The sequence below is a fragment of the Oratosquilla oratoria genome, chromosome 34, assembly GCF_046742065.1.
Source record: "Oratosquilla oratoria isolate Oo_2021 chromosome 34, ASM4674206v1, whole genome shotgun sequence".
Lineage (NCBI taxonomy): Eukaryota > Metazoa > Arthropoda > Malacostraca > Stomatopoda > Squillidae > Oratosquilla > Oratosquilla oratoria.
Genome location: NC_134810.1, coordinates 35,505,290 through 35,527,789, shown reverse-complemented (window position 1 = coordinate 35,527,789; position 22,500 = coordinate 35,505,290). Strand labels below are relative to the sequence as shown.

The 22,500-nt window shown below is 43.3% G+C and overlaps 1 protein-coding gene across 6 annotated transcripts in view; it reads left to right on the top strand.

Annotated features, from left to right (window-relative positions):
• The window catches only part of Eaat1 (Excitatory amino acid transporter 1), a 320,273-nt gene that overhangs the window by 248,920 nt on the left and 48,853 nt on the right, over positions 1-22,500 (top strand). Inside the window, exon 1 of one of the 6 annotated variants that reach the window (XM_076173399.1) lies at positions 7,084-7,165. The exons of the other annotated variants lie outside the window; for them this stretch is intronic. The gene's annotated coding sequence lies outside the window, so the exon portion shown is untranslated. Of the gene's footprint in view, positions 1-7,083; positions 7,166-22,500 lie in introns of those variants that run through there. 6 annotated transcript variants of the gene reach the window in all.

Here is a 22,500-nt window from a genome sequence, read left to right as displayed (position 1 = left end):
ACTCGAGCGCCAAGTTCGAGTGTCACCTTGCCATGTCCCATGAGGGGGAGCTGGAGGAGGAGGAGGAGCCGGAGGAGGAGGAGGAGGAGGAGGAGCAGCAGCAGCAGCAACTGCAGGAGGAGGAGGAGGAGGAGGAAGAGGAGGAGGAAGAGGAGGAGGAGGAGGAGGAACCGGAGGAGGAGGAGGAGCTTCTGCAGAAGAAGATGGGAGAGTGAATGAAATGTGGGAGGGGACGGGAGGGGAGAGGAGGGGAGGGGAGCGGGTGAGAAGAGGAGAGGGGAGAGGAGGAGAGGGGACCGGAGGGTAGCGGGGGGGAGGAGAGGAGGATGAAAGGAGTGGAGGCGCGAGGAGGGGAAGGGGAGTAGAGCGGAGGGGATGAAGAGAGAGAGGAAGGAGTAAGTCTGGTAGTATTTACAACTCTGATGTCTTTGTCACATTCATTCACATGTGTGTGTGTGTGTGTGTGTGTGTGTGTGTGTGTGTGTGTGTGTGTGTGTGTGTGTGTGTGTGTGTGTGTGTGTGTGTGTGTGTGTGTGTGTGTGTGTGTGTGTGTGTGTGTGTGTGTGTGTGTGTGTGTGTGTGTGTGAGAGAGAGAGAGATTCACCATGGTCTTGGATCACGTGTTGGACTCGTGATCGACAATTATTCCCCTCCCGGAAGAGAGCTCAGAGCTCATATATGACCGATCTATGGGTAAAGCTGTGACCTTACACGGACACACACCCAAATCGCCGCCCATGAGAGTTGGAATAACGACTCGCAGCGCAGCGATACTGAAATTATTTCAGCTCTGGGCGGTGTGTGTGTGTGTGTGTGTGTGTGTGTGTGTGTGTGTGTGTGTGTGTGTGTGTGTGTGTGTGTGTGTGTGTGTGTGTGTGTGTGTGTGTGTGTGTTTGTGTGTGTGTGTGTGTGTGTGTGTGTGTGTGTGTGTGTGTGTGTGTGTGTGTGTGTGTGTGTGTGTGTGTGTGTGTGTGTGTGTGTGTGTGTGTGTGTGTGTGTGTGTGTGTGTGTGTGTGTCTGCATGACACATTAGTGCATGACGTAGGCGAGTAAAGAGAATAAACAATGAAGAAGGGGAAAGGGAGGGGGAGGAGTAGAAGGAGACACCCGGAGGAGGAAACGTATACTTTGTTCAATATCACATTTTATAACGATGGTGGGAGGGAGGGAGGGGGGGAACAAGGAAATTGATCCTAACTATCCCCTTCCTTTATGTTATGGGGTTGAGATAACCTTACAATAGTAATGTGTGATTTGGAAGCCCTGTATGGGCGAAGGTGCTGTGTGTGTGTGTGTTTGTGCACGTGTGTACATTGTGTGTGCATACATGGGTTGTTTGTTTGTGTACGTGTATATTATGTGTTCTTTGCTGTGCTTTGGTCTGGTTACTTCAATTTGCGTTTTACGTTCCTTTTTTATCTTATTTTATTTTATTCATTTACTTTGTCATCTTTATTATTATTATAATTATTATTACTAGACGCAGTGTCATAACGTAGAGATGTTACTATGAGCTTAATCCAAACTATTTTGCCGCAGTGAGTGATTTAATAGTGTTAATGATACTTTCTTCCTAGCAAGTCCACACTTAACTCAAATAGAATACTCTATCGTATACAACAAAAGTTATACAATGGCTACAACTGTACTGGAGGGATAGTGGGAGAGATGAAGGTTGGTGGAAGGACATGACTGGCGTAGCAGGTGCACATAAGGACATGGAGTGAAGATATATAGGAAAGGTCACTGAGCGTGAAAAATGCGTTCATTTCTGCGTATACCCCCCACGGCTCGAGTGCGTTCGAGTTTTATTTTGGGAAATATTGAAAGAATAATCTTAATGTATAAAAACCATATTTCCTACCCTCTGTCTGCAAAAATAAATAAGTGAATGAATAAAGAATAAATTAGATTTTGACGTATGCAAAATGTTTATTCATGTCACTAAAATAGTTCTCTCTAAAGAGAAAGGACGACGTCAGTATTCGACGACATGACGTCAATGCTCACAGCATGGAGTAATGCAGTAAAGATACACTCAGATAATAACCAGATTTTTAACATTCATGATCAGCAGACTTGACGCATCTCACTTCAAATTATGAATGTCTACATTGTTACTTGCTGGTAATTTTAGGCGTGACACTGCATCGGGTTAAAGAATGTGAATTTCATATTTTATCAGCTTCACATTTAAAATATACAGAGAAGATTATTACATGACTAACTATATTTAGTGTATCAAGCTTTTCAATCCATTGTTTTCTTCGTGATTCACTTTTAGAAATACTATTTTCACTATTCCATGTCTTATTCAATCACCCCCTTTTGAGGAGAAAAAATCTTTTGGTAAATATTCGTGTATGTATTTTGTAACCATATAACATACAATAACGCCTAGACACCTTCATCGTTATACATTACTTGCTTCCTTTAACTGTGACTTCTAAATATCAACTGAGCATTCGTTTAATTAAATTATATTCATACTTACACAAATTCCCAGTAACTAATCTAATGAACATTAAAGAAAGATCTTTTGTTGAACAAAAAAAAATAATTGTCATGATTATAATCATATTCACGGAAATTGTTGATAGTATATGGCACACTCCCCGAATCGCAAAATTCTATTTATGATTTTTCGAAGATACGAGCAAAGCTGATCACAACACAGAAAGATGTTCGTAAAGATTCTTCATGTAACATCGTTATCGTACATTTGGCAAGACGGTGCTGAGAAACTTTCTAGCGATTTCTCTTGTGAATTTCTATGTAATTATTCGTACGTACGTATTCACAATTCGGCAAGATCAAAGTATGTATCTTGTTTGTGTATGTGTCATCCTGTATCGTGTATTTCTCTACATTTTGCCGTAATAGTTTTTAAACACATTTATATACCGAAACAGTGATGTAGGTCCAAGTTTAGGTTACGTGTACAATTATTAATCAACTGGCAACTCTTCCGACTCAGACATAAATAGAATGTTATTGTTCTTGAATTTATTTAACCGACGGAAGTTGTGTCTGTTGCATGGTGGAGTAACAAGTGAGGGACAACGACCGTCTGGTATTTGCAGTGACTCGTGTCACCAAAATTTGTTGGTTCGAATCCTGTAACCGGAAGGTTTTAGTTTTACTTAAGAACATAAGAAACGAGGAGACTACAGAACATAAGATCCAGACTAAGCAGCTCCATGTCCATTACTTTCTCGTAAAACCACCAGTTGTTTCGGTGTTCACTATATGGTTACTAAGTATATTCCATTCGTTAACCACTTTTTGGGTAAAATATTTATTGCCAATTTCCTTCTTTGGCATGGAACTGTTTTGACATTGCAGTGTCCTCAAAGTCTTTCTTCGTGCTTAGCTTGGGTAAGGCACCAAGGTTAGACCAATTGGTCCAGTATAATTTCTTTCTCACAAGACGCCAGGTAGTTGATTTCAACTGTCAGTCGTCGACCTCGTCAACAGACGCCTCCACTCAACTCGATCTTCGTAAATTTCTTGTTCATTTACTTCTTCCAACGTTAAACTTCTTCCAAGTTCTTTTTCACACAGTCCATCCACCTTTTCCTGTGTCTTCCAACCGGCCTCCTTCCTCTAGGCCGCCATTCCAAATACTTCCTTGGATATCGACTTTCCTCCATTCTCTTCATATGACCAAACCATCTCAAGTTGTTTCTTTCTATGATTCCAGCTATCGGTTCAACATTTGGGTGTTCCCATATTTTCTGGTTTTTAATCCTGTCTCTTCTGGTAATCCCCAGTATAATGCATTTGTTTATTCTCGTTGACTACTGGCGCTTTTGTTCCTGGGGAATTGAGTCGTTGAACTGATAAAGGAAAAGATTTAAGGAAAGTTGCAGAAACGAGAATAGAAAGAAGTGACAAACTGTCAGCATTTTTTTATTAAGTAGAGGTTAGCCTTCAAATAGAAAAAGAAAATGTTGCATGACTGCATTGAAAACAGCGCGTAGGAAGCCGATAAGTTGAACAAGGTTGCCAACAAAAATTATATCGTTTCAATACGTCTCCTTTCACATGAATACTTGTGATTCCGTTTTTGCCAGTAAAACTAATAACCTATTTTGTTTCATCCCATTCGTGTTTACTATTTCTCAATTGTTTTCTTATTATACGTTTTATGCAGTGGCGTGAGATTTACAGTTGATAATGTGAAAGTGTGCATTCTACGTGATGAAAGTTATTCTGATTTCGTAAATGTGTCAATCATAAAGGTTGAAACAGGAGTATGTAAAGACATGGGCGCGGTGTGGTTGAGCAGAGATCTAGACTTTTCTAAGAATATTTCAACAATATGTCTAACATTCGTATAGGTTCACAATCTCTCACTTCATCATTCAGCTTTGCTATATATGACTGAAAGATAATTGGATATATGGAGAACTGAACAATAAAATATTGTAACCGAAGTCGTTTTTACTCAAACGAACTCTCAACTGTCGACGCTGGTGAAGCCCGTGGAAGCCCAGTGTGATAGCCCCTTTTCGAAGAGACACCATACAGCCAAATAAAACCGTCTATTGTTGAAAGGATATCACACATTTGAATAAAATCGTCATCAAGGAGGAAACAACAAATAACTTCCCAGTACGGCAGGAGTTAAATGCGTGGTTCGTTTTTCCTCGGAACGTGAGCAGACTGCGGAGTTCCCCAAGGTCCCCTTTTGGTCCCTCGAGGAACTGTGGTTGAAGAATGCGTTGTGTATTGTACTAACGACCAAGACGTGGCGGATGGGAAGGGAGTTATGTTAACTATAAGAACATAAGAATGGAGGAGAGTGCAAAAGTTCATAAAGCCTACGCTTCCATCTCCCTTACCCCTTACCATCCTTATAGATAAAGTTGTCTGATCTCATAAAACAAATGTTTCAGCGTTCACTACATTGTTATTAATTCCATTCCTGTAATTGCCATATTTTTCTTGTGGGTTTGACCTGGCTAAGTTTCATTTCTTTAAGAAATAATTTCTTTAAGAAATCAAAGGGTTCTTACTGCTGGTTTGTAAAGGTTCTAGTCTACAAACAATTCCTGTAAACGTAATCGAATTGTGAACAAGTCCTTTTGGTAACAGATGAAAACAATCACATTGCAACAATCGTCACGTGAATAGTTCCAATTAAGAAAGTCAGGAAGGTGGAAAAGGTCGTATTCAGGTACGATTATGACTCAACGATGATCGTCAAACGATTGTCTAGAACACTAAGTCTTTGTTTTTGATTGGGGCCAGAGTCTCTAAGAAAAATAGTGCTCTAGCAATCGTTTGACGATCATCGTTGCGATAATCGCGCCGATCAAATCGTACTAGATGTAAAAGATGCGCTTGATTAATGAACTACACTTCCCCCAAGGAAGCACATAACCCATCAGGTAAGGAAATCCCCCCCACGGGCTCAAACAAAGCCCGTGGGAGTGATGTTTCACTCCCCCCCCCCAAAAAAAAACACCCCCACCCCGATTCACAACGTTCTCTGAATCCGTCCACAAGTGTCATTGGCCACCGAGATAAGATCAAATGTGGCGGCACACTAGGCTATCATGCTACTCACTTTTGCTACTACGTTTGAGTAGAAGCGACTTCGGTTACAATATTCTAGACTTTCGTAAGAAGAACTCAGTAATGTGTCTAACATTCGTATTCTATGTTTATCTTGTCTTAATTCGTCATCCAGCTTCCCTATGACGCAAAAGTAAATTTGACATTTGAAAATTTGAAAAACAAAAGATCGCAACCGTAATCGTTTCTGCTCAAACGAAGTAGCAAAAGCAAATAGCATGCTATTGGGAAATGCCTAGTGTACCGTCACCTCAAGGTGATTCTCGTAGACGCCCTTAACTCTTCAGCCAAGGAGCCGCTACCTATCTGAATAAAACCATCTGTGGTTAGTTAAAAGTAATATATTTTTCATTATAACGTAGGTTAAGAGCTAATATATAATGCCTTTTTTTTTACACTTTGTGTTTGATTCTCCCTCCATCTGATTAAATCTTTTTGGCTCGATGGAGAAAACAAAAGATAATCTTCCATTATCATGCCTCACTTTATATATTTTTCAAATGCTGTACAAACTTAACGGATTTAAACAAACTCAGTCCCCTTTAAACTAAATAAAATCATCAAGAAGCAAGTGACACTTAAAATCATAACGATAGACCAACTTCGACATAAAATCGTGATGAGGACATTAATGGCGTCTCTTCACACTTCGAAAGGTTTTCGCTCGAACGTTTTCCTCGTTTTCTTTCATTGCGACGACAACTCTGCTACACAAGGTAGCACCACCTCATGGGCGTAGCGATGCCGCCCATGGGTTTTGTTGTGGTTAACGCCCGACGTTTTTTGTTTGAATGAGGTGACGTCACTGATTCAGCAAATAAATGAGTAAAAGTGTAAATGTAAATATAGATATGAATAATAATGTTAATAAAAATATAGATATGAATATGAATATAAATATGGATGTATATATACAAATATATAGACATGAGTATTGACATGAATATAAATATGAATGTAACTTAAATATATATATATATATAGATATATAACTATAAATAAACATACACGTATATATATATATATACAGTATATATATACATATATATATATATATATATGTGCGTGTGTGCGTGTGTGTGTGTGTGTGTGTGTGTGTGTGTGTGTGTGTGTGTGTGTGTGTGTGTGTGTGTGTGTGTGTGTGTGTGTGTGTGTACACCGAGGAGGGTTATGAAGGGTGAAGGAGAAGATGATTCTGCATTTAAGATTCCTTTCATCCTTCCTGTACACTGCATGGCGCGTCTCAGTGTCGCGCGTCTGAATCCTAAAACTTGAACGTCCTTGGTCGAGGTTTCCACTCCAACAACCAAAAACAAACTTTCAGAAGTATGTGTACTGACAGGGTTCAGCTGTGACGTGTTACTAGTACTGACCGCTACTCCCAACTCCTTCCCCCGCCCGCCTCACCCCCCACCTTCCTCTTCCTCACCTCTCCCGCTCTTCCTCACCCTCCGCCCAACAGCTGTTGTGCATCGTTCTTCGAGTCTCCCTTCACAGCTCGCTCACTCGCACGGTGTCTGTCGCAAGGTGCACGACTGTCTCTCTCCTTCCACCGTCTCCTGTTCGGATCCGATACGCCTCCGTAAGTCTGAGAGGCTCGTGTCTTACCACATAGTCCCAGGAACGTGTTCCTTAAAGTACCTGAGGGTCTAGGTCTCCGTGGAAACGACCCCGGACCTTAGACGTGGTCGCTTAAGTGAGAGAGTTTCTGAAATTCTCTTGTGTGTCTGTGTCGTCGTAGCTTTAACCAAGTGACAGGGACTTCCCCTCCTCCAGTAATCAGTGACTTCTCTCGCAGATGTAGATCCAACACCAGACCTACGAGTATCTAAATCATATGAGGAACAACCCACATCCTGACTCGTCTAGACTAACCTGAATTAGCCCCACCTCCGCGTAAACTACATTAAGCTGGTTCAGTCTGAGTAATTGTGAGTTTAGTCAGCTCGGGACTGGACTTCAAGCAAGCACAAGTGTTAAGGTGTGACGTTTCGTGTATCATTCGGTGCTGCAACAGGTTGCCCAGTGTTGCTGTAATGCAGAAGGAGGAGGAGGAGCCCATGAGGTCAGAAAGTGTGCTCGTTGGCTCGTCCAAGGAAATGGTGCTGCGAGTGCTCAGTGACGCAAGTACGAGCATAGAGAAAACGAGCATCCGCCAGACGAGTTATCAGTGAATGAAAAAGTGTTGCGTGTACGTGTGCGTGTACGTGTGCGTGTGTGTTTGTGTGTGTTTTATGAGGACGTGCAAATTTCAGTTATCCTATCACTCGTTCTGGTGTGTGTTTGTACGTAATCGTGGTGTTATGCATATTTATCTAATTGTAGTATACAAGAAAAGACCAACGCTCGTTGGGCCCCGTCTCCTGGTCTCCAATTTATCATGTACAGTTCCGCCTTGATGGTCCACTGCATGACCGGCCTGTCCTCCTGAGAGACGATACAGTCTCTGTATCTCACCACAGTGAATTGATCTAAATTGGTAAGGTCGTGTGTATAGTGAGAAGAGCTGCAGGTGTGAAAGTGTTTGTGGATGAGATCTGATCATACCTAGCCTCAAATTCACGTGCAGTTCCAACTTAGTCCATACCCTAGATTTCTAATTATCATATTTAGATTTCAATTCGTGTATTGTTCCAGTTTAGGCAACATTATCTTCTAATCTATTCCAAGTATTTATCCACATCCGTCTGTGTGTGTGTGTGTGTGTGTGTGTGTGTGTGTGTGTGTGTGTGTGTGTGTGTGTGTGTGTGTGTGTGTGTGTGTGTGTGTGTGTGTGTGTGCGTGTGTGTGTGTGTGTGTGTGTGTGCGTACATTCATAATAAAATACATATATTGACCTAAATGCATTTGTGCGTTGGTGTATAGGGACACTGTAGTATCGACTGTATGCGTATGTATATATGGTTACTTCATTGTACACAAGATATATACCAGTGTGTGTGTGTGTGTGTGTGTGTGTGTGTGTGTGTGTGTACGTACGTACGTACGTACGTACTGTATCACTTAGATATTGGTGTGTGCGGGGACACGTATCCTGACAGCTCAGCGCGCGCCTAATTTCCCCCGCAAAAATGTGTTTAACTTTGTTAGCAAGTTCAGATGTATGGTCACGTGTCCAGTATGCGTTAGTACGCAATGTAGTCATAACACTACTGTGGAGAAACACATGGAAATGTGAGTTGCCAGATGTCACCAGTGACCGGAAGAGCCAGGTGTTGAACTGTCATACATGTCAACACAGTGATGGAGAAAAATGGGGATCCATCCCCTGAAATCTTTACCAAGTCACGCGGTGCTATGTTGACTAACAATAGTCAAATCCAGTATTTTCCTTCCATTTGTTTCATTGGAATGAGTCGGCTTAACGGTAAGAATTCCTTGGATTTGTTCCTTCTCAGCATGTGTGATGATTGGAGAGTGAGACACGGACCCCACGCCCGTTGGTCCTTTCGTGTGTACAACAGGTAAATACACGAAGTGCACAGCTTTGTGATAGGTTACTTTGGAAGTCAATATCTACCAGTAACATGATTTTTTGACAAGACATCATGAGAGGTAGGAAATATGAAAGAGTAGACAATTGAATGACTCGTTCAGTAATAAAAAAATTATAATTTACAATCACACAAAATATGAAAGGATTACATCTTTTAAACTATTATACTTTTTTCTGGCGCTTCATGTGCCAATGAGATCACGTTTGGAATATCTTTTTCATTAGATCTAATTATCTTTGATATTTTTCCTGCAGTATTCCACTAGTGACGTACCTGTTTACATACATAAAAGTCAACTTGATGAAAACAAGAACAAAGAAATGCTTCGTCCCCAATAAATAGATTCTGAGAATAAAGTTTGCGGCTCTTCCAATCCCTGGTGTGTGTGTGTGTGTGTGTGTGTGTGTGTGTGTGTGTGTGTGTGTGTGTGTGTGTGTGTGTGTGTGTGTGTGTGTGTGTGTGTTTGTGTGTGTGTGTGTGTGTGTGTGTGTGTGTGTGTGTGTGTGTGTGTGTGTGTGTGTGTGTGTGTGTGTGTGTGTGTGTGTGTGTGTGTGTGTGTGTGTGTGTGTGTCTGTCTCTGTCTCTGTCTCTGTCTCTGTCTCTGTCTCTGTCTCTGTCTCTGTCTCGGTCTCTGTCTCGGTCTCTGTCTCTGTCTCTGCCCGTGTTTGTGTGTGTCTGCCTGCACTAACATCTATTTTTGGTCAGGGAAAAATAACAAGCCGCCTAAGCCTGTCCACACTTTTCACTTATGGTGAAGCACATTCACTCTCTAATGAAGGTACATAACGTCATCAAGCCCACCCACCCCTCGCCGGACACCACACAACCTCGACACACAGCAGACGTAACAAGAAAATAAATCAAGGTCAGCCTTTGGGACTAAGGGCACAGTCTTTGTTAAACGTTTATGTGTTCTTATACACTACATTTTCGAAAATCTGTCTCAGTATAGTTCGAGGCCTTGGAGAAACTCGCACACTCAGATGACCATGGAAACACTAATTTCAGAAGTAACAGATCCGGTCACTAAACCGTCTACCACACTCTCATGCGCTCAGCGCTAGAGCAGTACAAACACAGAATTGGTCTGGTTGCAGACTTCGTGTGCCCTAGATGCATTCACGACCCAGAAGACACAAAATGTTTTATCCTGAACCGCTGAACTTTCGCCCAAACCCGATGGCCGTGACCTGGCCGGGACCTGCGAGACTTCTTTGCATAGGGTTTCCCCTCAACCGGATAGAATCTCCTGGCGCGAGCTAGAATTTAGGTACAAGTGATTAGTAACGAAAAAAGATAATTAAGATCGCCCGGCGAGAACAAGAAAAAAGAGTAAGTTACCAATGGACCAGCATGGGTTGTGTGTTGCACAACCAGTTAGTTGTTCGTTAGCCTCTTCCCCTTTTTTGACCTCAATTGTCCTTAGGGAGAGGAAGACCTTGTGGAGAGTGACATCACAGCCAAGGGTGTGTCGTTCTTCATCTCAGGGTGATGGGGGGGGGGGAAGTTGTGGGGGCGGTTAACAGCCTCAGTGAATAATAACGACTGGAGTTAGCCAGAACTAAATGAAGAATTATGTCTTCCGACGGAAGAGATTAATTGAGACGGTTGTAACCACCAGAGGGCACAATGGACTCCTCCTCGACAGAGTCGCGAGTGAGGCTAGCCAGAACCAACCCTTTAAAGTGTGACATCATAAAGGAACACAAAGGAAGAACAAACAACAGAAGGTCTACCGGCCCTAACGAGGCTGTTTGTGTTCACTATACTACGCTAGAGTTAAGAAAGGAAACAGGGTAATTAAATGCCGGGCTGTCACATCTTTTATTGCAAGGGATAATATTTTATTTGCGGATTATAGTCTACATCGTAGGAAATAAGTTAACGGAATCACACAAAAAAATAATCCTAGGGGGATATTCCTTTCCCGGGTTTTTATTTTAACGCTGAAGTTTTGGTGGTGCGAAACGTCCGCCGTTGAATTTGTGTCAATAAACACGAAGAATACAATTGTGAATTGCCACGTTGGTTAATGAGGTGTCGAAGACGACTGTGGTCGATCTCTTTGGGTTGAGAATGAATGTGGTCGACCCCTCTGGATCGAGGACGAGTGTAGTCGAGCTTGCTAAGTCGATGACTACGCGCGCGCACACACACACACACACACACGCACACACACGCGCGCGCGCGCACATATACACGCCAATGCGCACTCAAAAGAGAAACATACTACCAGTAGTATCCATGATTGGTTGAGGTATCCTCTGGTAGAGATTGATTTATTTGTTGTTATATTTGGAAAGATTTTATATGAATTAGCCATGACGCATGGGAAAGGAAATTGCAACACTGACTGATAAGAGAAGCTTTTCTTGGAACACTTTGTGATGCCCCGAATAACTCCAACGTTCCACACGTATTTTACAGAACATTAATGGCAGGGAGACGATTCCTAATGAGCACTGCCTCCAAGTTCTTTAATCTAGTCTTACCATTGTCTCTGGCCATTGTTTTCGCCATAAGTTAATTTTTGCTTGGTGCCTACCACGCCAATGGTGGATGATGCGTATCATACTTGGCATCATATTTGAGTAAACGCGATGGTAGGTTCAGTTAAAATTATCAGCCTCGTACTTTGCAGCTCGAAGCAAAACATTCCCATTCAAGAACAAAGAATTAGTGCTCTAGACAATCGTATGACGATCATCGTTGAGTCATGAACGATCATCGTTGAACGATAATCGTACCTTTTGGTCTTGTTGTGTCGTAGTAAGTCGGTTTTGTATAATTCCTTTTAGTGAGACGATCGCTCCATTCTGAATCTGAGAGGTCAGCCTTTGGGACAGACTTTGAATAGTATAAACAATATACTCGTTATTACAAAGGGCACTGTCTTTGTTAAAAGTGGACGAATAGGCTTCTTATACACTACATTGCTTTGTTTCAGTTTGCCCTTTGTTCTTTGTACATGCATGTGTATGCAAATGTGTATGTACATGTGTATGTATGTACAGTATATGTATATATACGAGTGTGAATATGAATATATGTGTGTATTATGTGGGTGTATGTACATGTGCATATGTATGTGTGCTTGTATATGCATAATTATCTACATGTAGGCATTCTTCCCTGCTGATGGTTATGGTAATAGTAGGGGAGGAGCAAAGTAAACTACGAAGACCTTCCCTTAATGTCAACGAAGAAAACGGGGAAAATATCATCGAGTTGGCCGAAGGGGTTTTGGTATCCCCATGTACCTTCTTTGGTCATCTTTGCCGTGCCGAATACGAATGATCTGCGGAGTTTCGAAGGAGGTCAGTTAATCGTGATGTTTGGACACGTTTAGCAAATAGTGAAGGCAATCGGTTAACCCGCTCTTGTGGGTCCCGTGTGTGAACCCAACGTCTCCAACGAACTCTGTCGAAACCTACTGCTAGGCCTATGGCTCACATACCAAAGAGATTTTATGAAAATATCTTGGGTGAGGTTAGCCAGTGTAAGATAATGTGTTCTGTGTCTTCAGTGTGGTGATTATATCCAGAGCATTTGGTGTCTAGTGTCATGCCAGCTTTGTATAGGTACTGATTCGGTACCGGGAACCAGATTGCAGAGATTCTTGAATCACTCTCTTGTGGTTTGGGAAAGATCCCTCCTGTGGGCTAATGTCCGTGGTGCTTAATAAGGGATTTTATTTTCTGGTATAGTAAGTGGTATTTGTTTGTTGCTCTATCAGCACTGCTGGAGAGCCTTGTATCCTTAACGAGTATATACTTCGAAGTATATTTTTTCCCCGAAGTCGTTTCCATAGTAAGTGGTGTTTGTTTATTGCTCTATCAGCACTCCTGGTGAGCCTTGTATCCTTGACGAGTATATACTTCGTAGTATATATTTTTTCCCGAAGTCGTTTCCACCATCGTTTCCGTTGACGTAATATGACAGCTGCCAGCTTCCCTGATGTGGTTGTCAGGCGAACTGAAGACAGTGATGTCACGTCGGAGGAAGCTGGCTAGATTATGTAGCAGCTGGGAGAACACTGACCCGAGTAAAACCTTGGCCTTGTAAGTTACAGAGAGGAACCCAACCCCTGCGCTAGTTAGCAACAGACGCAAAAGAAGAGAAAGAAAAAAAATTAAAACGAAGAGCATCACGTTGCAATATAGGCGACAGCTGTTTGCGTCTCTCTCATACATTTATTCTGGCAGAGTCCTTTACTGGCGACCCTCTAGATTCATCAAGATGCAGCCTCTAGTCCCGAATTCTATCCCCACCCCCGGACAAACGAACAGTCGTTCCGAGTTTTTCTGAACCCAAACCGTGCTACTATGACGAAGGTACTAAATCCGTGTCTGCAATGCCTCCAGTGCAACACTGATGGTAAGAAAGTAAGTAAGATCTACTTGCCTTTTTTTCCCTTCTGGGCGGAGGCGGAGCATTTTTGGACCTGGGAAAAAAAAATTTACTCATCTGGTGTCCACGAAGTCAAGAGCTGAGGAAAAAGCGTCTGTGTTGTGTCTGTTGCATATCAAATACGTCCTCTCGTTATGCTAATCTTCCGCTTCGTGGACCTGAAACTTCAAACTTCTTTTTTACAGAACAATTTGCCATTGTGGGGGGAGATATGGTGGTCCACCAGCCAAAGTACTGGGCTCACATCCTAAAGACCACGAACAAGAATATTACCCATTGGACCTTCGGCACTGTTCACACTAGCGGTTTAAACCGCGCGGAAACCGCGACTGTACCGTATAGTCAATGAAAAACTGCACAGTTGTATGTGAACGCCTCCGTTGAATTGTATTGTAGTTGAACCGCCGCGGTTCAAACCGCTAGTGTGAACAGGGCCTAAGTTCAATTCTTTGTCCTTGTTTTAGCACCTTCGCTATGATGACACACTCAATACATTTTATTCTGGCCATAGATAGACGATTTAATTCTAGAACGTCACAGTATATGAATGTATATATATATGTATATATATATATTATATATATATATATATATATACACATATATATATATGTATATATATATATATATATATATGTGTATATATATATATATATATATATACACACACACTGAATTGAACACCACAGCATTTTCACAGTTATTAATTTTCTTCTTAATATTTTCAAGTTTTCTCACTAAAGTTCTAATATTGGGAGGATGAGCGGAAACGAACTTTCCAAAGTTCTCCATTTTAATTATTTGACGTTTCGACTGCAAAGAGTCATTATCAAGTTACAAGAACAGTTAAGGCAACACAATCTACAGATACGTTACATGGTCACAGGAAAAATTAGAATGCTACACTCTTAGGTCAAGCGCGATCTTTAAACCTCCGATGACCTGACCCTGGAAGACTTTCTCAGAGCTTGAGGAGGGGGAGGGAGAGGTGAGGGGGGAGAGTAGGAGTCGGAGTAAGGTGAGGTGAAGTAGCGTGTCTAGCATACATAGGGAGGTTATGTACAACATGTCGCGTGGACGTATTAAATAAAGAAATAGCAGACAACAAATTAGCCTATGATCAATGTACAGGCTAATTTGTTGTCTGCTATTTCTTTATTTAATACGTCCACGCGACATGTTGTACATAACCTCCCTATGTATGCTAGACACGCTACTTCACCTCACCTTACTCCGACTCCTACTCTCCCCCCCGCACCGCTCCCACCCCCGTCCCCTCCCCCTCCTCAAGCCCTGAGTAAGTTTTCCAGGGTCAGGTCATCGGAGGTTTAAAGATCGCGCTTGACCTAAGAGTGTAGCATTCTAATTTTTCCTGTGACCATGTAACGTATCTGTAGATTGTGTTGCCTTAACTGTTCTTGTAACTTGATAATGACTCTTTGCAGTCGAAACGTCAAATAATTAAAATGGAGAACTTTGGAAAGTTCGTTTCCGCTCATCCTCCCAATATTAGAACTTTAGTGAGGAAACTTGAAAATATTAAGAAGAAAATTAATAACTGTGAAAATGCTATGATGTTCAATACAGTGTGTATAAAAGAAAACCTGCGCCCTAAGTATACAATATATATATATACATACATATATATATATATATATATATATATATATATATATATATATATATATATTATGGGGGTAGTGGAAGCTCGAAAAATTAGTTTTCCAAGAATTTCTAAAAAGAAAATAAAGTTGGCATTCTTGAGCTAAAAAGAAACCTGTTTCGTCTTATTAAGAATAGCTTATTTGAAATATTTCCACCCCAATACATTTTCCTCATCCTGTAGTCTGTATCATGTGCAACAATCTTGATATCAATTAGCTTGATTTTTTTTTTCTAAGTTTCCGTGGAATGTGAGAGAGCAGGGATATAATTTTACAAAATACATTTTTTGGTCCAAAACAATTCCTTCAGAGCCCTTGCGTTCTCGCGGGACTTAATACACGCGAGGAATACGCATGACGTAAACAGAGTGATAGAGATGCGACCCGGTCCGTCCATAGGGGCGTAACTCGCCGTACAGGAAGACTGAAGATGAGATTAACAAACTCTATGCAGATCCCCTTCACTCCATACTTGTCCAAATGATTGTACATATGATCTGCGTCATCTTTGTTGTCAATGTGGGTCGTTTTATCAACATGTGGCACGTTTCCTTTTATTATGACTGCCGTCAGACTATTTTATTCATCTCGGTTAAAAGGAGGTTACAGACTAACAATGAAAACCTTCCTCGTTGGATTTTTTTTTTTTTTTTTTTTTTTTTTTTTTTTTTTTTTTTTTTTTTTTTTTTTTTTTTTTTTTTTTTTTTTTTTTTTTTTTTTTTTTACCATTCCCGTTTATTCCCGTGGTGTTCCGTCAGTAGCATGAAGGTCAGTAGCCTTGAGGCCCATACTAAGATCCAGGGAAGGCCCCAATCTGTTGCTCAAAACTCACCCGTGCCTTAAGCCTTCCACGCAATTATGTCCCGGATATGACAAAATACGGAAGTGTCACAGGATTACTAATTTCTACATAATTATCCAAATTAACCGAGGTAATAGGCGTACATATGTCTAGTTCTCTTTCCGAATACCGTGACTGGCTCGGCTCGGGTCAGCTGGGAGCCATGTCTCTCTTAATGGTATTTGAATGTATGTATTTCTCTCTCTTTCCCCCAGCCTCCCTCCCTCCCCCAGCCTCCCTCCCTCCCCCAGCCTCCCTCCCTCCCCCAGCCTCCCTCCCTCCCCGCCTCTAAAGAAAATCTGTCACAAATCATATTCCCTCATGCACGTACGCGCGGACACGTTTGGTCACCAGCATCCACACGTGTACGTGTACACATAAGATTTGTAATTATAAGTCCGCTAGCGCATGCATGATCACGCACACACGCACACACACACACACACACACACACACACACACACACACACACACACACACACACACACACACACACGGAGACACACACACACACACACACACACACACACACACACACACACACACACACACACACACACACACACACACACACACACACACACACACACACACACACACATCTGTCCACACATACAGTTAGGTAAATTATACACATACACGCACACACATATACAACCATATACACACACGTACGTATACATTCTCACATGTACAGAATTATTCCAACGAAGCATAGCGTTTTCGTGATGAGTTTGCATCCTCAGTGCTTATTGCAAGAAAAAGTTGAAGTTGCATCTGAGAACAGGATTAATGTAGGCCAGTCAGCGATCCAGTGGTTATGATCAAGTACAGAAGGTCAGATGAAGTCCTGCTTGATACGTGATTATTCTGAACGTTACCTTATTTATGGAGATATCCAACTTATATCAACCTTGAGTAAGATGCACTTTGGCTATATTTGTGCAAACGGATATTATCGAATGGTTCAAATTATAATGTCTTTATTGTGCAGAGGTATTAGCATCACAAGGAATTTACAATGATACTGCTGGCTTAACTGTTTACATTACTTTTCCGTGAGGTCGCACGTTTTACAACAAGCGCACAAAGGAAAAACATACCCGCACAGAAAGTTTCCAAAAGTGGAATTGAATTTTTCTATTTGAAGAAAACGAACCGTAAGATTTCGATGTTACAGATTCAAAACAAAACAAAATTAAACTTATTTCAAATACATATGATCTTAAACAACACATACAATTGTGTACTTATGCTCAGAGTGATCAATACGGCATTTAGGCAACGATTAATTATTCGCGTGAGCACCAACATATTTTGTAAAGAATGACGTTTGCACACAGTGGAAATTCTGTTTATGCGCCCAGGCATCGTGGTACACTCTCAGGATTTTCTGTGGATAACCGTGGATAATTTGGTGGCTTACAACATAAAGCGAGCCCTACATAATCAATATTATTGCGCAATATTCCATATTGTACAATAATATTGACGGAGTAGGAATAGTATTGAAAAATAACATAAATGAATGGTCGCTCATCCCTTTTTCCAGACATGTTGATGGTTTTCATTACCATCCTTATACCGTCAGTAATAAGTCAACTGTACAATACGGAATATTGCGCAATAAAATTGATCGTGTAGGGCCCGCTTGTTAAAAGGCAAAACGTGTATAGACCAAAAGAAGCACATCAGACTTTATATTATGTAAGCAAGGTAGAGAAAGGTTGATAAAAATTTCTGAACTGGTCCGTGCACATATGGAATGGACCAGAAAACATGATGACAATGGCAAGAAAAACCAAGTGAAAAGTAGGTGCGTTGTAGTCGGAAGCGTACTGATGTCGCTTTCACTTAGTTGTGGGTTCAACTCCCGCGCTCCTCTCTGATTCCCAGAAGTACCAGTTACCTGCCCCAAAGGTCCAAACACAGATGGCCGCAGCTAAGTGCCCCCTGGCGTAGACTCCCCACCTCTTACTGGAAGATACGGATGACCTCGTTAAAAACACGATAAAGAACGTGTTGCATACGTAATACCTTTGCATACAAGGCGAGGCCGGGTACAAATTCAGGGCTCGTTCACGTGACTCGTGTTAACTGCGACCACAAAAAAAACTGCGCAGTGACAAGGTTGGACAATTCGTCTTCCTGATACCTACATTCCCAGAGTCCTCCCTTCCCCTCCCTCCTCTTCTCCTCCCTCCTCTTCTCCTCCCTCCTCCTCTCCTCCCTTCGCTTCTCCGTTCCCCTATCCTCCCTCCTCCTCTCCTCCCTTCTCTTCTCCGCTCTCTTTCCCTCTTTCTCCTCTCCTCCCTCTTCTTCTCCCTCCTCATCTCCGTCCCCCTATCCTCCCTTCTCTCCTCCCTTTTCTTCCCCTTTCTCCTCTTCTCCCTTTTCCTCTTCTGTTCTCCTCTCCTCCCAACTCCTCTTCTCCTTCTCCCCTCCTCCTCCTCTTCCCTTCTCCTCTCCTTTCTCCTCTCCTCCTCCTCTTCCCTTCTCCTCTCCTTTCTCCTCTCCTCTCCTTTCTCCTCTCCTCCTCCTCCTTCTCTTCCTCCTCCTCCTCCTCTTCCTCCTCCTCCTGCTCTTCCCCCTCGCCGTGGGAGGTCTAGGCCGCTGAGATCATTCGGGCGCACGGCTTCCTGAAGCAGTTGGTGGCGCACCGCTGCGGGACAAAAGTGACCCTTGTGGGTTGCAAGGGCCGCGGGCGGTGGGCGGCGGGCGGTGGGCGGCGGGCGGTGGGCGGTGGTTGGAGGGTGAGCAGAGGTGGCACTTGCACTGCAGAGGTGGCCCTTGGCTATAGACAAGTAGAAATCCTTACCCTACTACCTTGTCTTCCTCTCTTCTTCCCTTCCTCTTCCTCCTACTCTTACCTCTCCTCTTCCTCTCTTCTTACCCTCCTCCCTTCTTCCTCTTCCCCTCCTCTTCCTCCTCTTCCTCCTCCTCTTACCTCTCCTCTTTCTCCTCCTCTTACCTCTCCTCTTTCTCCTCCTCTTACCTCTCCTCTTCCTCCTCCTCTTCTCCCTCCTCTTCTCCCTCCTCTTCTCCCTCCTCTTCCCTGTCCTCTTCCCACTCCTCTTCCCTGTCCTCTTCCCCCTCCTCTTTCCTCTCCTATTTCCTCTCTTCTTCCCGCTCCTCTTCCCTTTCCTCTTCCCCCTTCTCTTTCCTCTCCCTTTTTCCTTCCTCTTTCCCTTCCTCTTTCCCTTTACTCTTCTCCCTCCTCCTCCAACTCTTCCTCCTCCTCTTCCTCCTTCCTTTCTCTCCCTCCTCTTCTCACTTTCCTGTCTTTCCTGTTCCTCCTCCTTTCCCTCTTCTCTTACTCCTCCTTTTCCTATTCTTCATTTTTCTCTTCTTCTTCTTCTTCCTCTTCATTCTGTTCCTCCTCTTCCTCCTCCTTTTCCTCTTCTTCTTCCTCCTCTTCCTCTTCCTCCTCTTCCTCCTCTTTCTCTTCCCTCTCCTCCATTTTCTCCTCACCTTCTCCTTCTCCTCCTCCTGCTCATCCTCATCCTCCTCCTCCTCCTCCTCCTCCTTCATCTCCTCGTCTTCCTCCTACTCCCTCTTCTCGTCTTCCTCCTACTTCCAATCCTCGTCTTCCTCCTCCTATTTCCCTTCCTCGTCTTCCTCGTCTTCCTTCCCTTCGTCTTCCTCCTCCTTCCCTTCCTCATCTTCCTCCTCCTTCTCTTCCTCGTATTCCCACTCCTTCTTCCCTTCCTCGTCTTCCCCCTCCTCCTTTCTTTCTTCGTCTTCCTCCTCCTTCCCTTCCTCATCTTCCTCCTCCTTCACCTCCTCGTCTTCTTCCTCTTTTCCTCCCTCGTCTTCCTCCTCCTCTTCCTCATCTTCCTAATCCTTCTCCTCCCCATCCTCGCCTTTCCTTCTCTTTCACTTACTCTCCTTTCTTCTCCCCTCTCTCATCTTCCTCCTCCTCTTCTTGTTCCCGAAAAGAAAACAGTGGAACACCCTTGCTGAGACTCCACAGTGACGACATTGGGTTCCTTGGTGAGGCGGCATCGGCGGCGAAGGTTCTGCCCCGAAGAATGCGGCTACCTGTCGCCCGTTGAGACACCTCTTCGGCACAACAGAATTCTGTCCGACACACCAAGACTGATCCATTGTCGCTCGTCTTAATTTGCTTCTCGGTTCTCTTTTATCTTCAGGTGAATTAGATCTACTGGAGGCATCAGAGACTGATATCGCTAAAGCTTTTAAAATAACTTCTTGATTTTCTTTTTCTTTCTAACTCTCTCTCTCTCTCTCTCTGACTATCGAGTCCCTCCCAGCTGGCTGAAAAGGACGATTGGTTCAATGGAGTACAATCCTACTGTTGCCCGGCAACTGTGCCCAGATGAGTGACCTCCACTCCCCTCTACTCCCCTCCACTCCCCTCCAGTCCCTCCACTCCCCTTCACTCCATCCACTCCCCTTCACTCCCTCCACTCTCTCGCTCACTCACACACACTCATTCGTGCACTTACTCATCCACTCACGAATTCACTTACACACCTCTTACTCACTCACCCCTCTCACTCACCCATACATCATTTGTTTACTGCCCAGGTTCGTCCTACCAGAAAACCCCGAACCCCATGACAGACGGCAACGGTCCTTGGGCTATCCCGTACATCATTCAGATAAGAAAAGTTAACAGAAGAACATAAGAATGAAAGAGACTGCAAGAGACCATAAGGCCTACACTTGATAGTTCTATGTTCATTACCACATCTTCTTCCCCTCCTCTTCCCCCTCCTCTTCCCCTTCTCTTCCCCTCCTATTCTCCTTCCTCCCCTCCTCTTCTCCCTCCTCCCCTCCTCTTCCCCTCCTGTTCCCCCTCTTCTTCCCCTTTTTCCCCCTCACCTTCCCCTCTTCCCCCTCCCCTTCCCCTCTTCCCCCTCCCCTTCCCCCTCCCCTTCCCCCTCCTCTTCCTTTTCCTATTCCCCTTTCTCTTCTCCCTTCTTTTCCCCCTCCCCTTCCTCCTCTTCTCCCCTTCCCCCTTCTCTTCCTCCTCTTCGCCCTCCTTTTCCCCCTCCTCGTTACACTCTGTTGCCTATTCATAGGAACTGTTTCTGTCGCTTGTTGGTAGTAGTAGTTTTCAGGAGGCTAAGGAAGTTAAGTTGGAGAGCAGTCGCCGGTTGTCTACTGTCCGTATAGAAGAAAAAAAAACGGAAGTTGTACGTGATGTGGAAATTCTGAGACAGAGTGCCATCCCCTCAGGGCTGCACCTCCTGCCGAAGTTGAGCGTTAGAAACGAGAGTTGGGGAGGTCATCCTCTCCGATGTCCTTCCCAAAGGACCACGACGCCCAAGATGTCATGTAAAGTTTTCCCCTTGTACGAGTAAATAGTCTTCTTCAACGCTGAGATGAGCCCATTCAGCGTGGAATTTAATGAACCATGCCCTTGGTCCACCTCGCTTGTGGCAAAGTTCGAACTTCCGTCACCTCGAACTCCGCCGCAAGTACTGACGCTCTAACACGCTTGGCCAGCGAGCATACTTCCTCTTGTACATGTGTCCAATTGGATATATATTCTGGATGCCGCCAGGCGATTTTATTCAGCTGAAGAAAATCCCCCTGAGCAGTGGAGGGATTAAACTCATCTGGTTCCACATCACCGCAACAGATGGCATTAAGTGTGCAGAAGTACCCAGTGCTCTGTATTCAAGAGTGAACCTCGTGGCCTTAGCGAAGGCAGGGAGGAAGGGGAGGCGAACTGTCGTTGGGTAGTTGACCCACAGTGCGGTCTGAGGAATTCTAAAAGTGGATCAAATTGTTTAGTGCGGTCAGCGTTTTTTTTTTTTTTTTTTTTTTTTTACATATGTCGAAGAGCGGCAAAAAGGTCCAAAAAACAAAGCGCCCCACAGTTAGGGTCGTTCCGGAAAATAAAAATCTAATTCGTTGTCAAATGTCAATGTAGGGGTGGAGGAGAAGGTGTCTTGAGAGTCCCCTGGTTCCTCCGATTAGAAAAAAATAGAATAACAAAAATAAATACATAAATGAATTAATGGAACTTGTTCAGTGGTAACAAGACATTGTGGCAAGACTTAATCGCGACTATTTTATAACATAATGAAAACAGAGAAACAAAATCGCACGGTGTAACTCTGCTACGATTATCGCTCAACAATGATCGTTCATGACTCAATGATGATCGTCAAACGATTGTCTAGAGCACTAATTCTTTGTTTATTGGAATGATGGCGCTGTTTTGCTTCAAGGTACTGAGTACGAGGCTGATAATTTTAACCAAACCTACAACCAACGCGTTTACCCAAATATGATGCCAGGTGTGATGCACGTCAGCAGTCATCGTCTGTGGTAGGCTGATAATCACACCGAACAAAAGGTACCTTAAGGTAATAGCCTCATCTACTTCAAGAATATGTCTTAAGCCCCCGTCACACATTCAGGATTCTCGTCAAATGTTGTGAATTTGAAAATCTAGAAGTCGACTTCGTTTACAGTATTCTAGCTTTCCCTATGTGTCTAATATTCCCTATGTGTCTAATATTCGTAT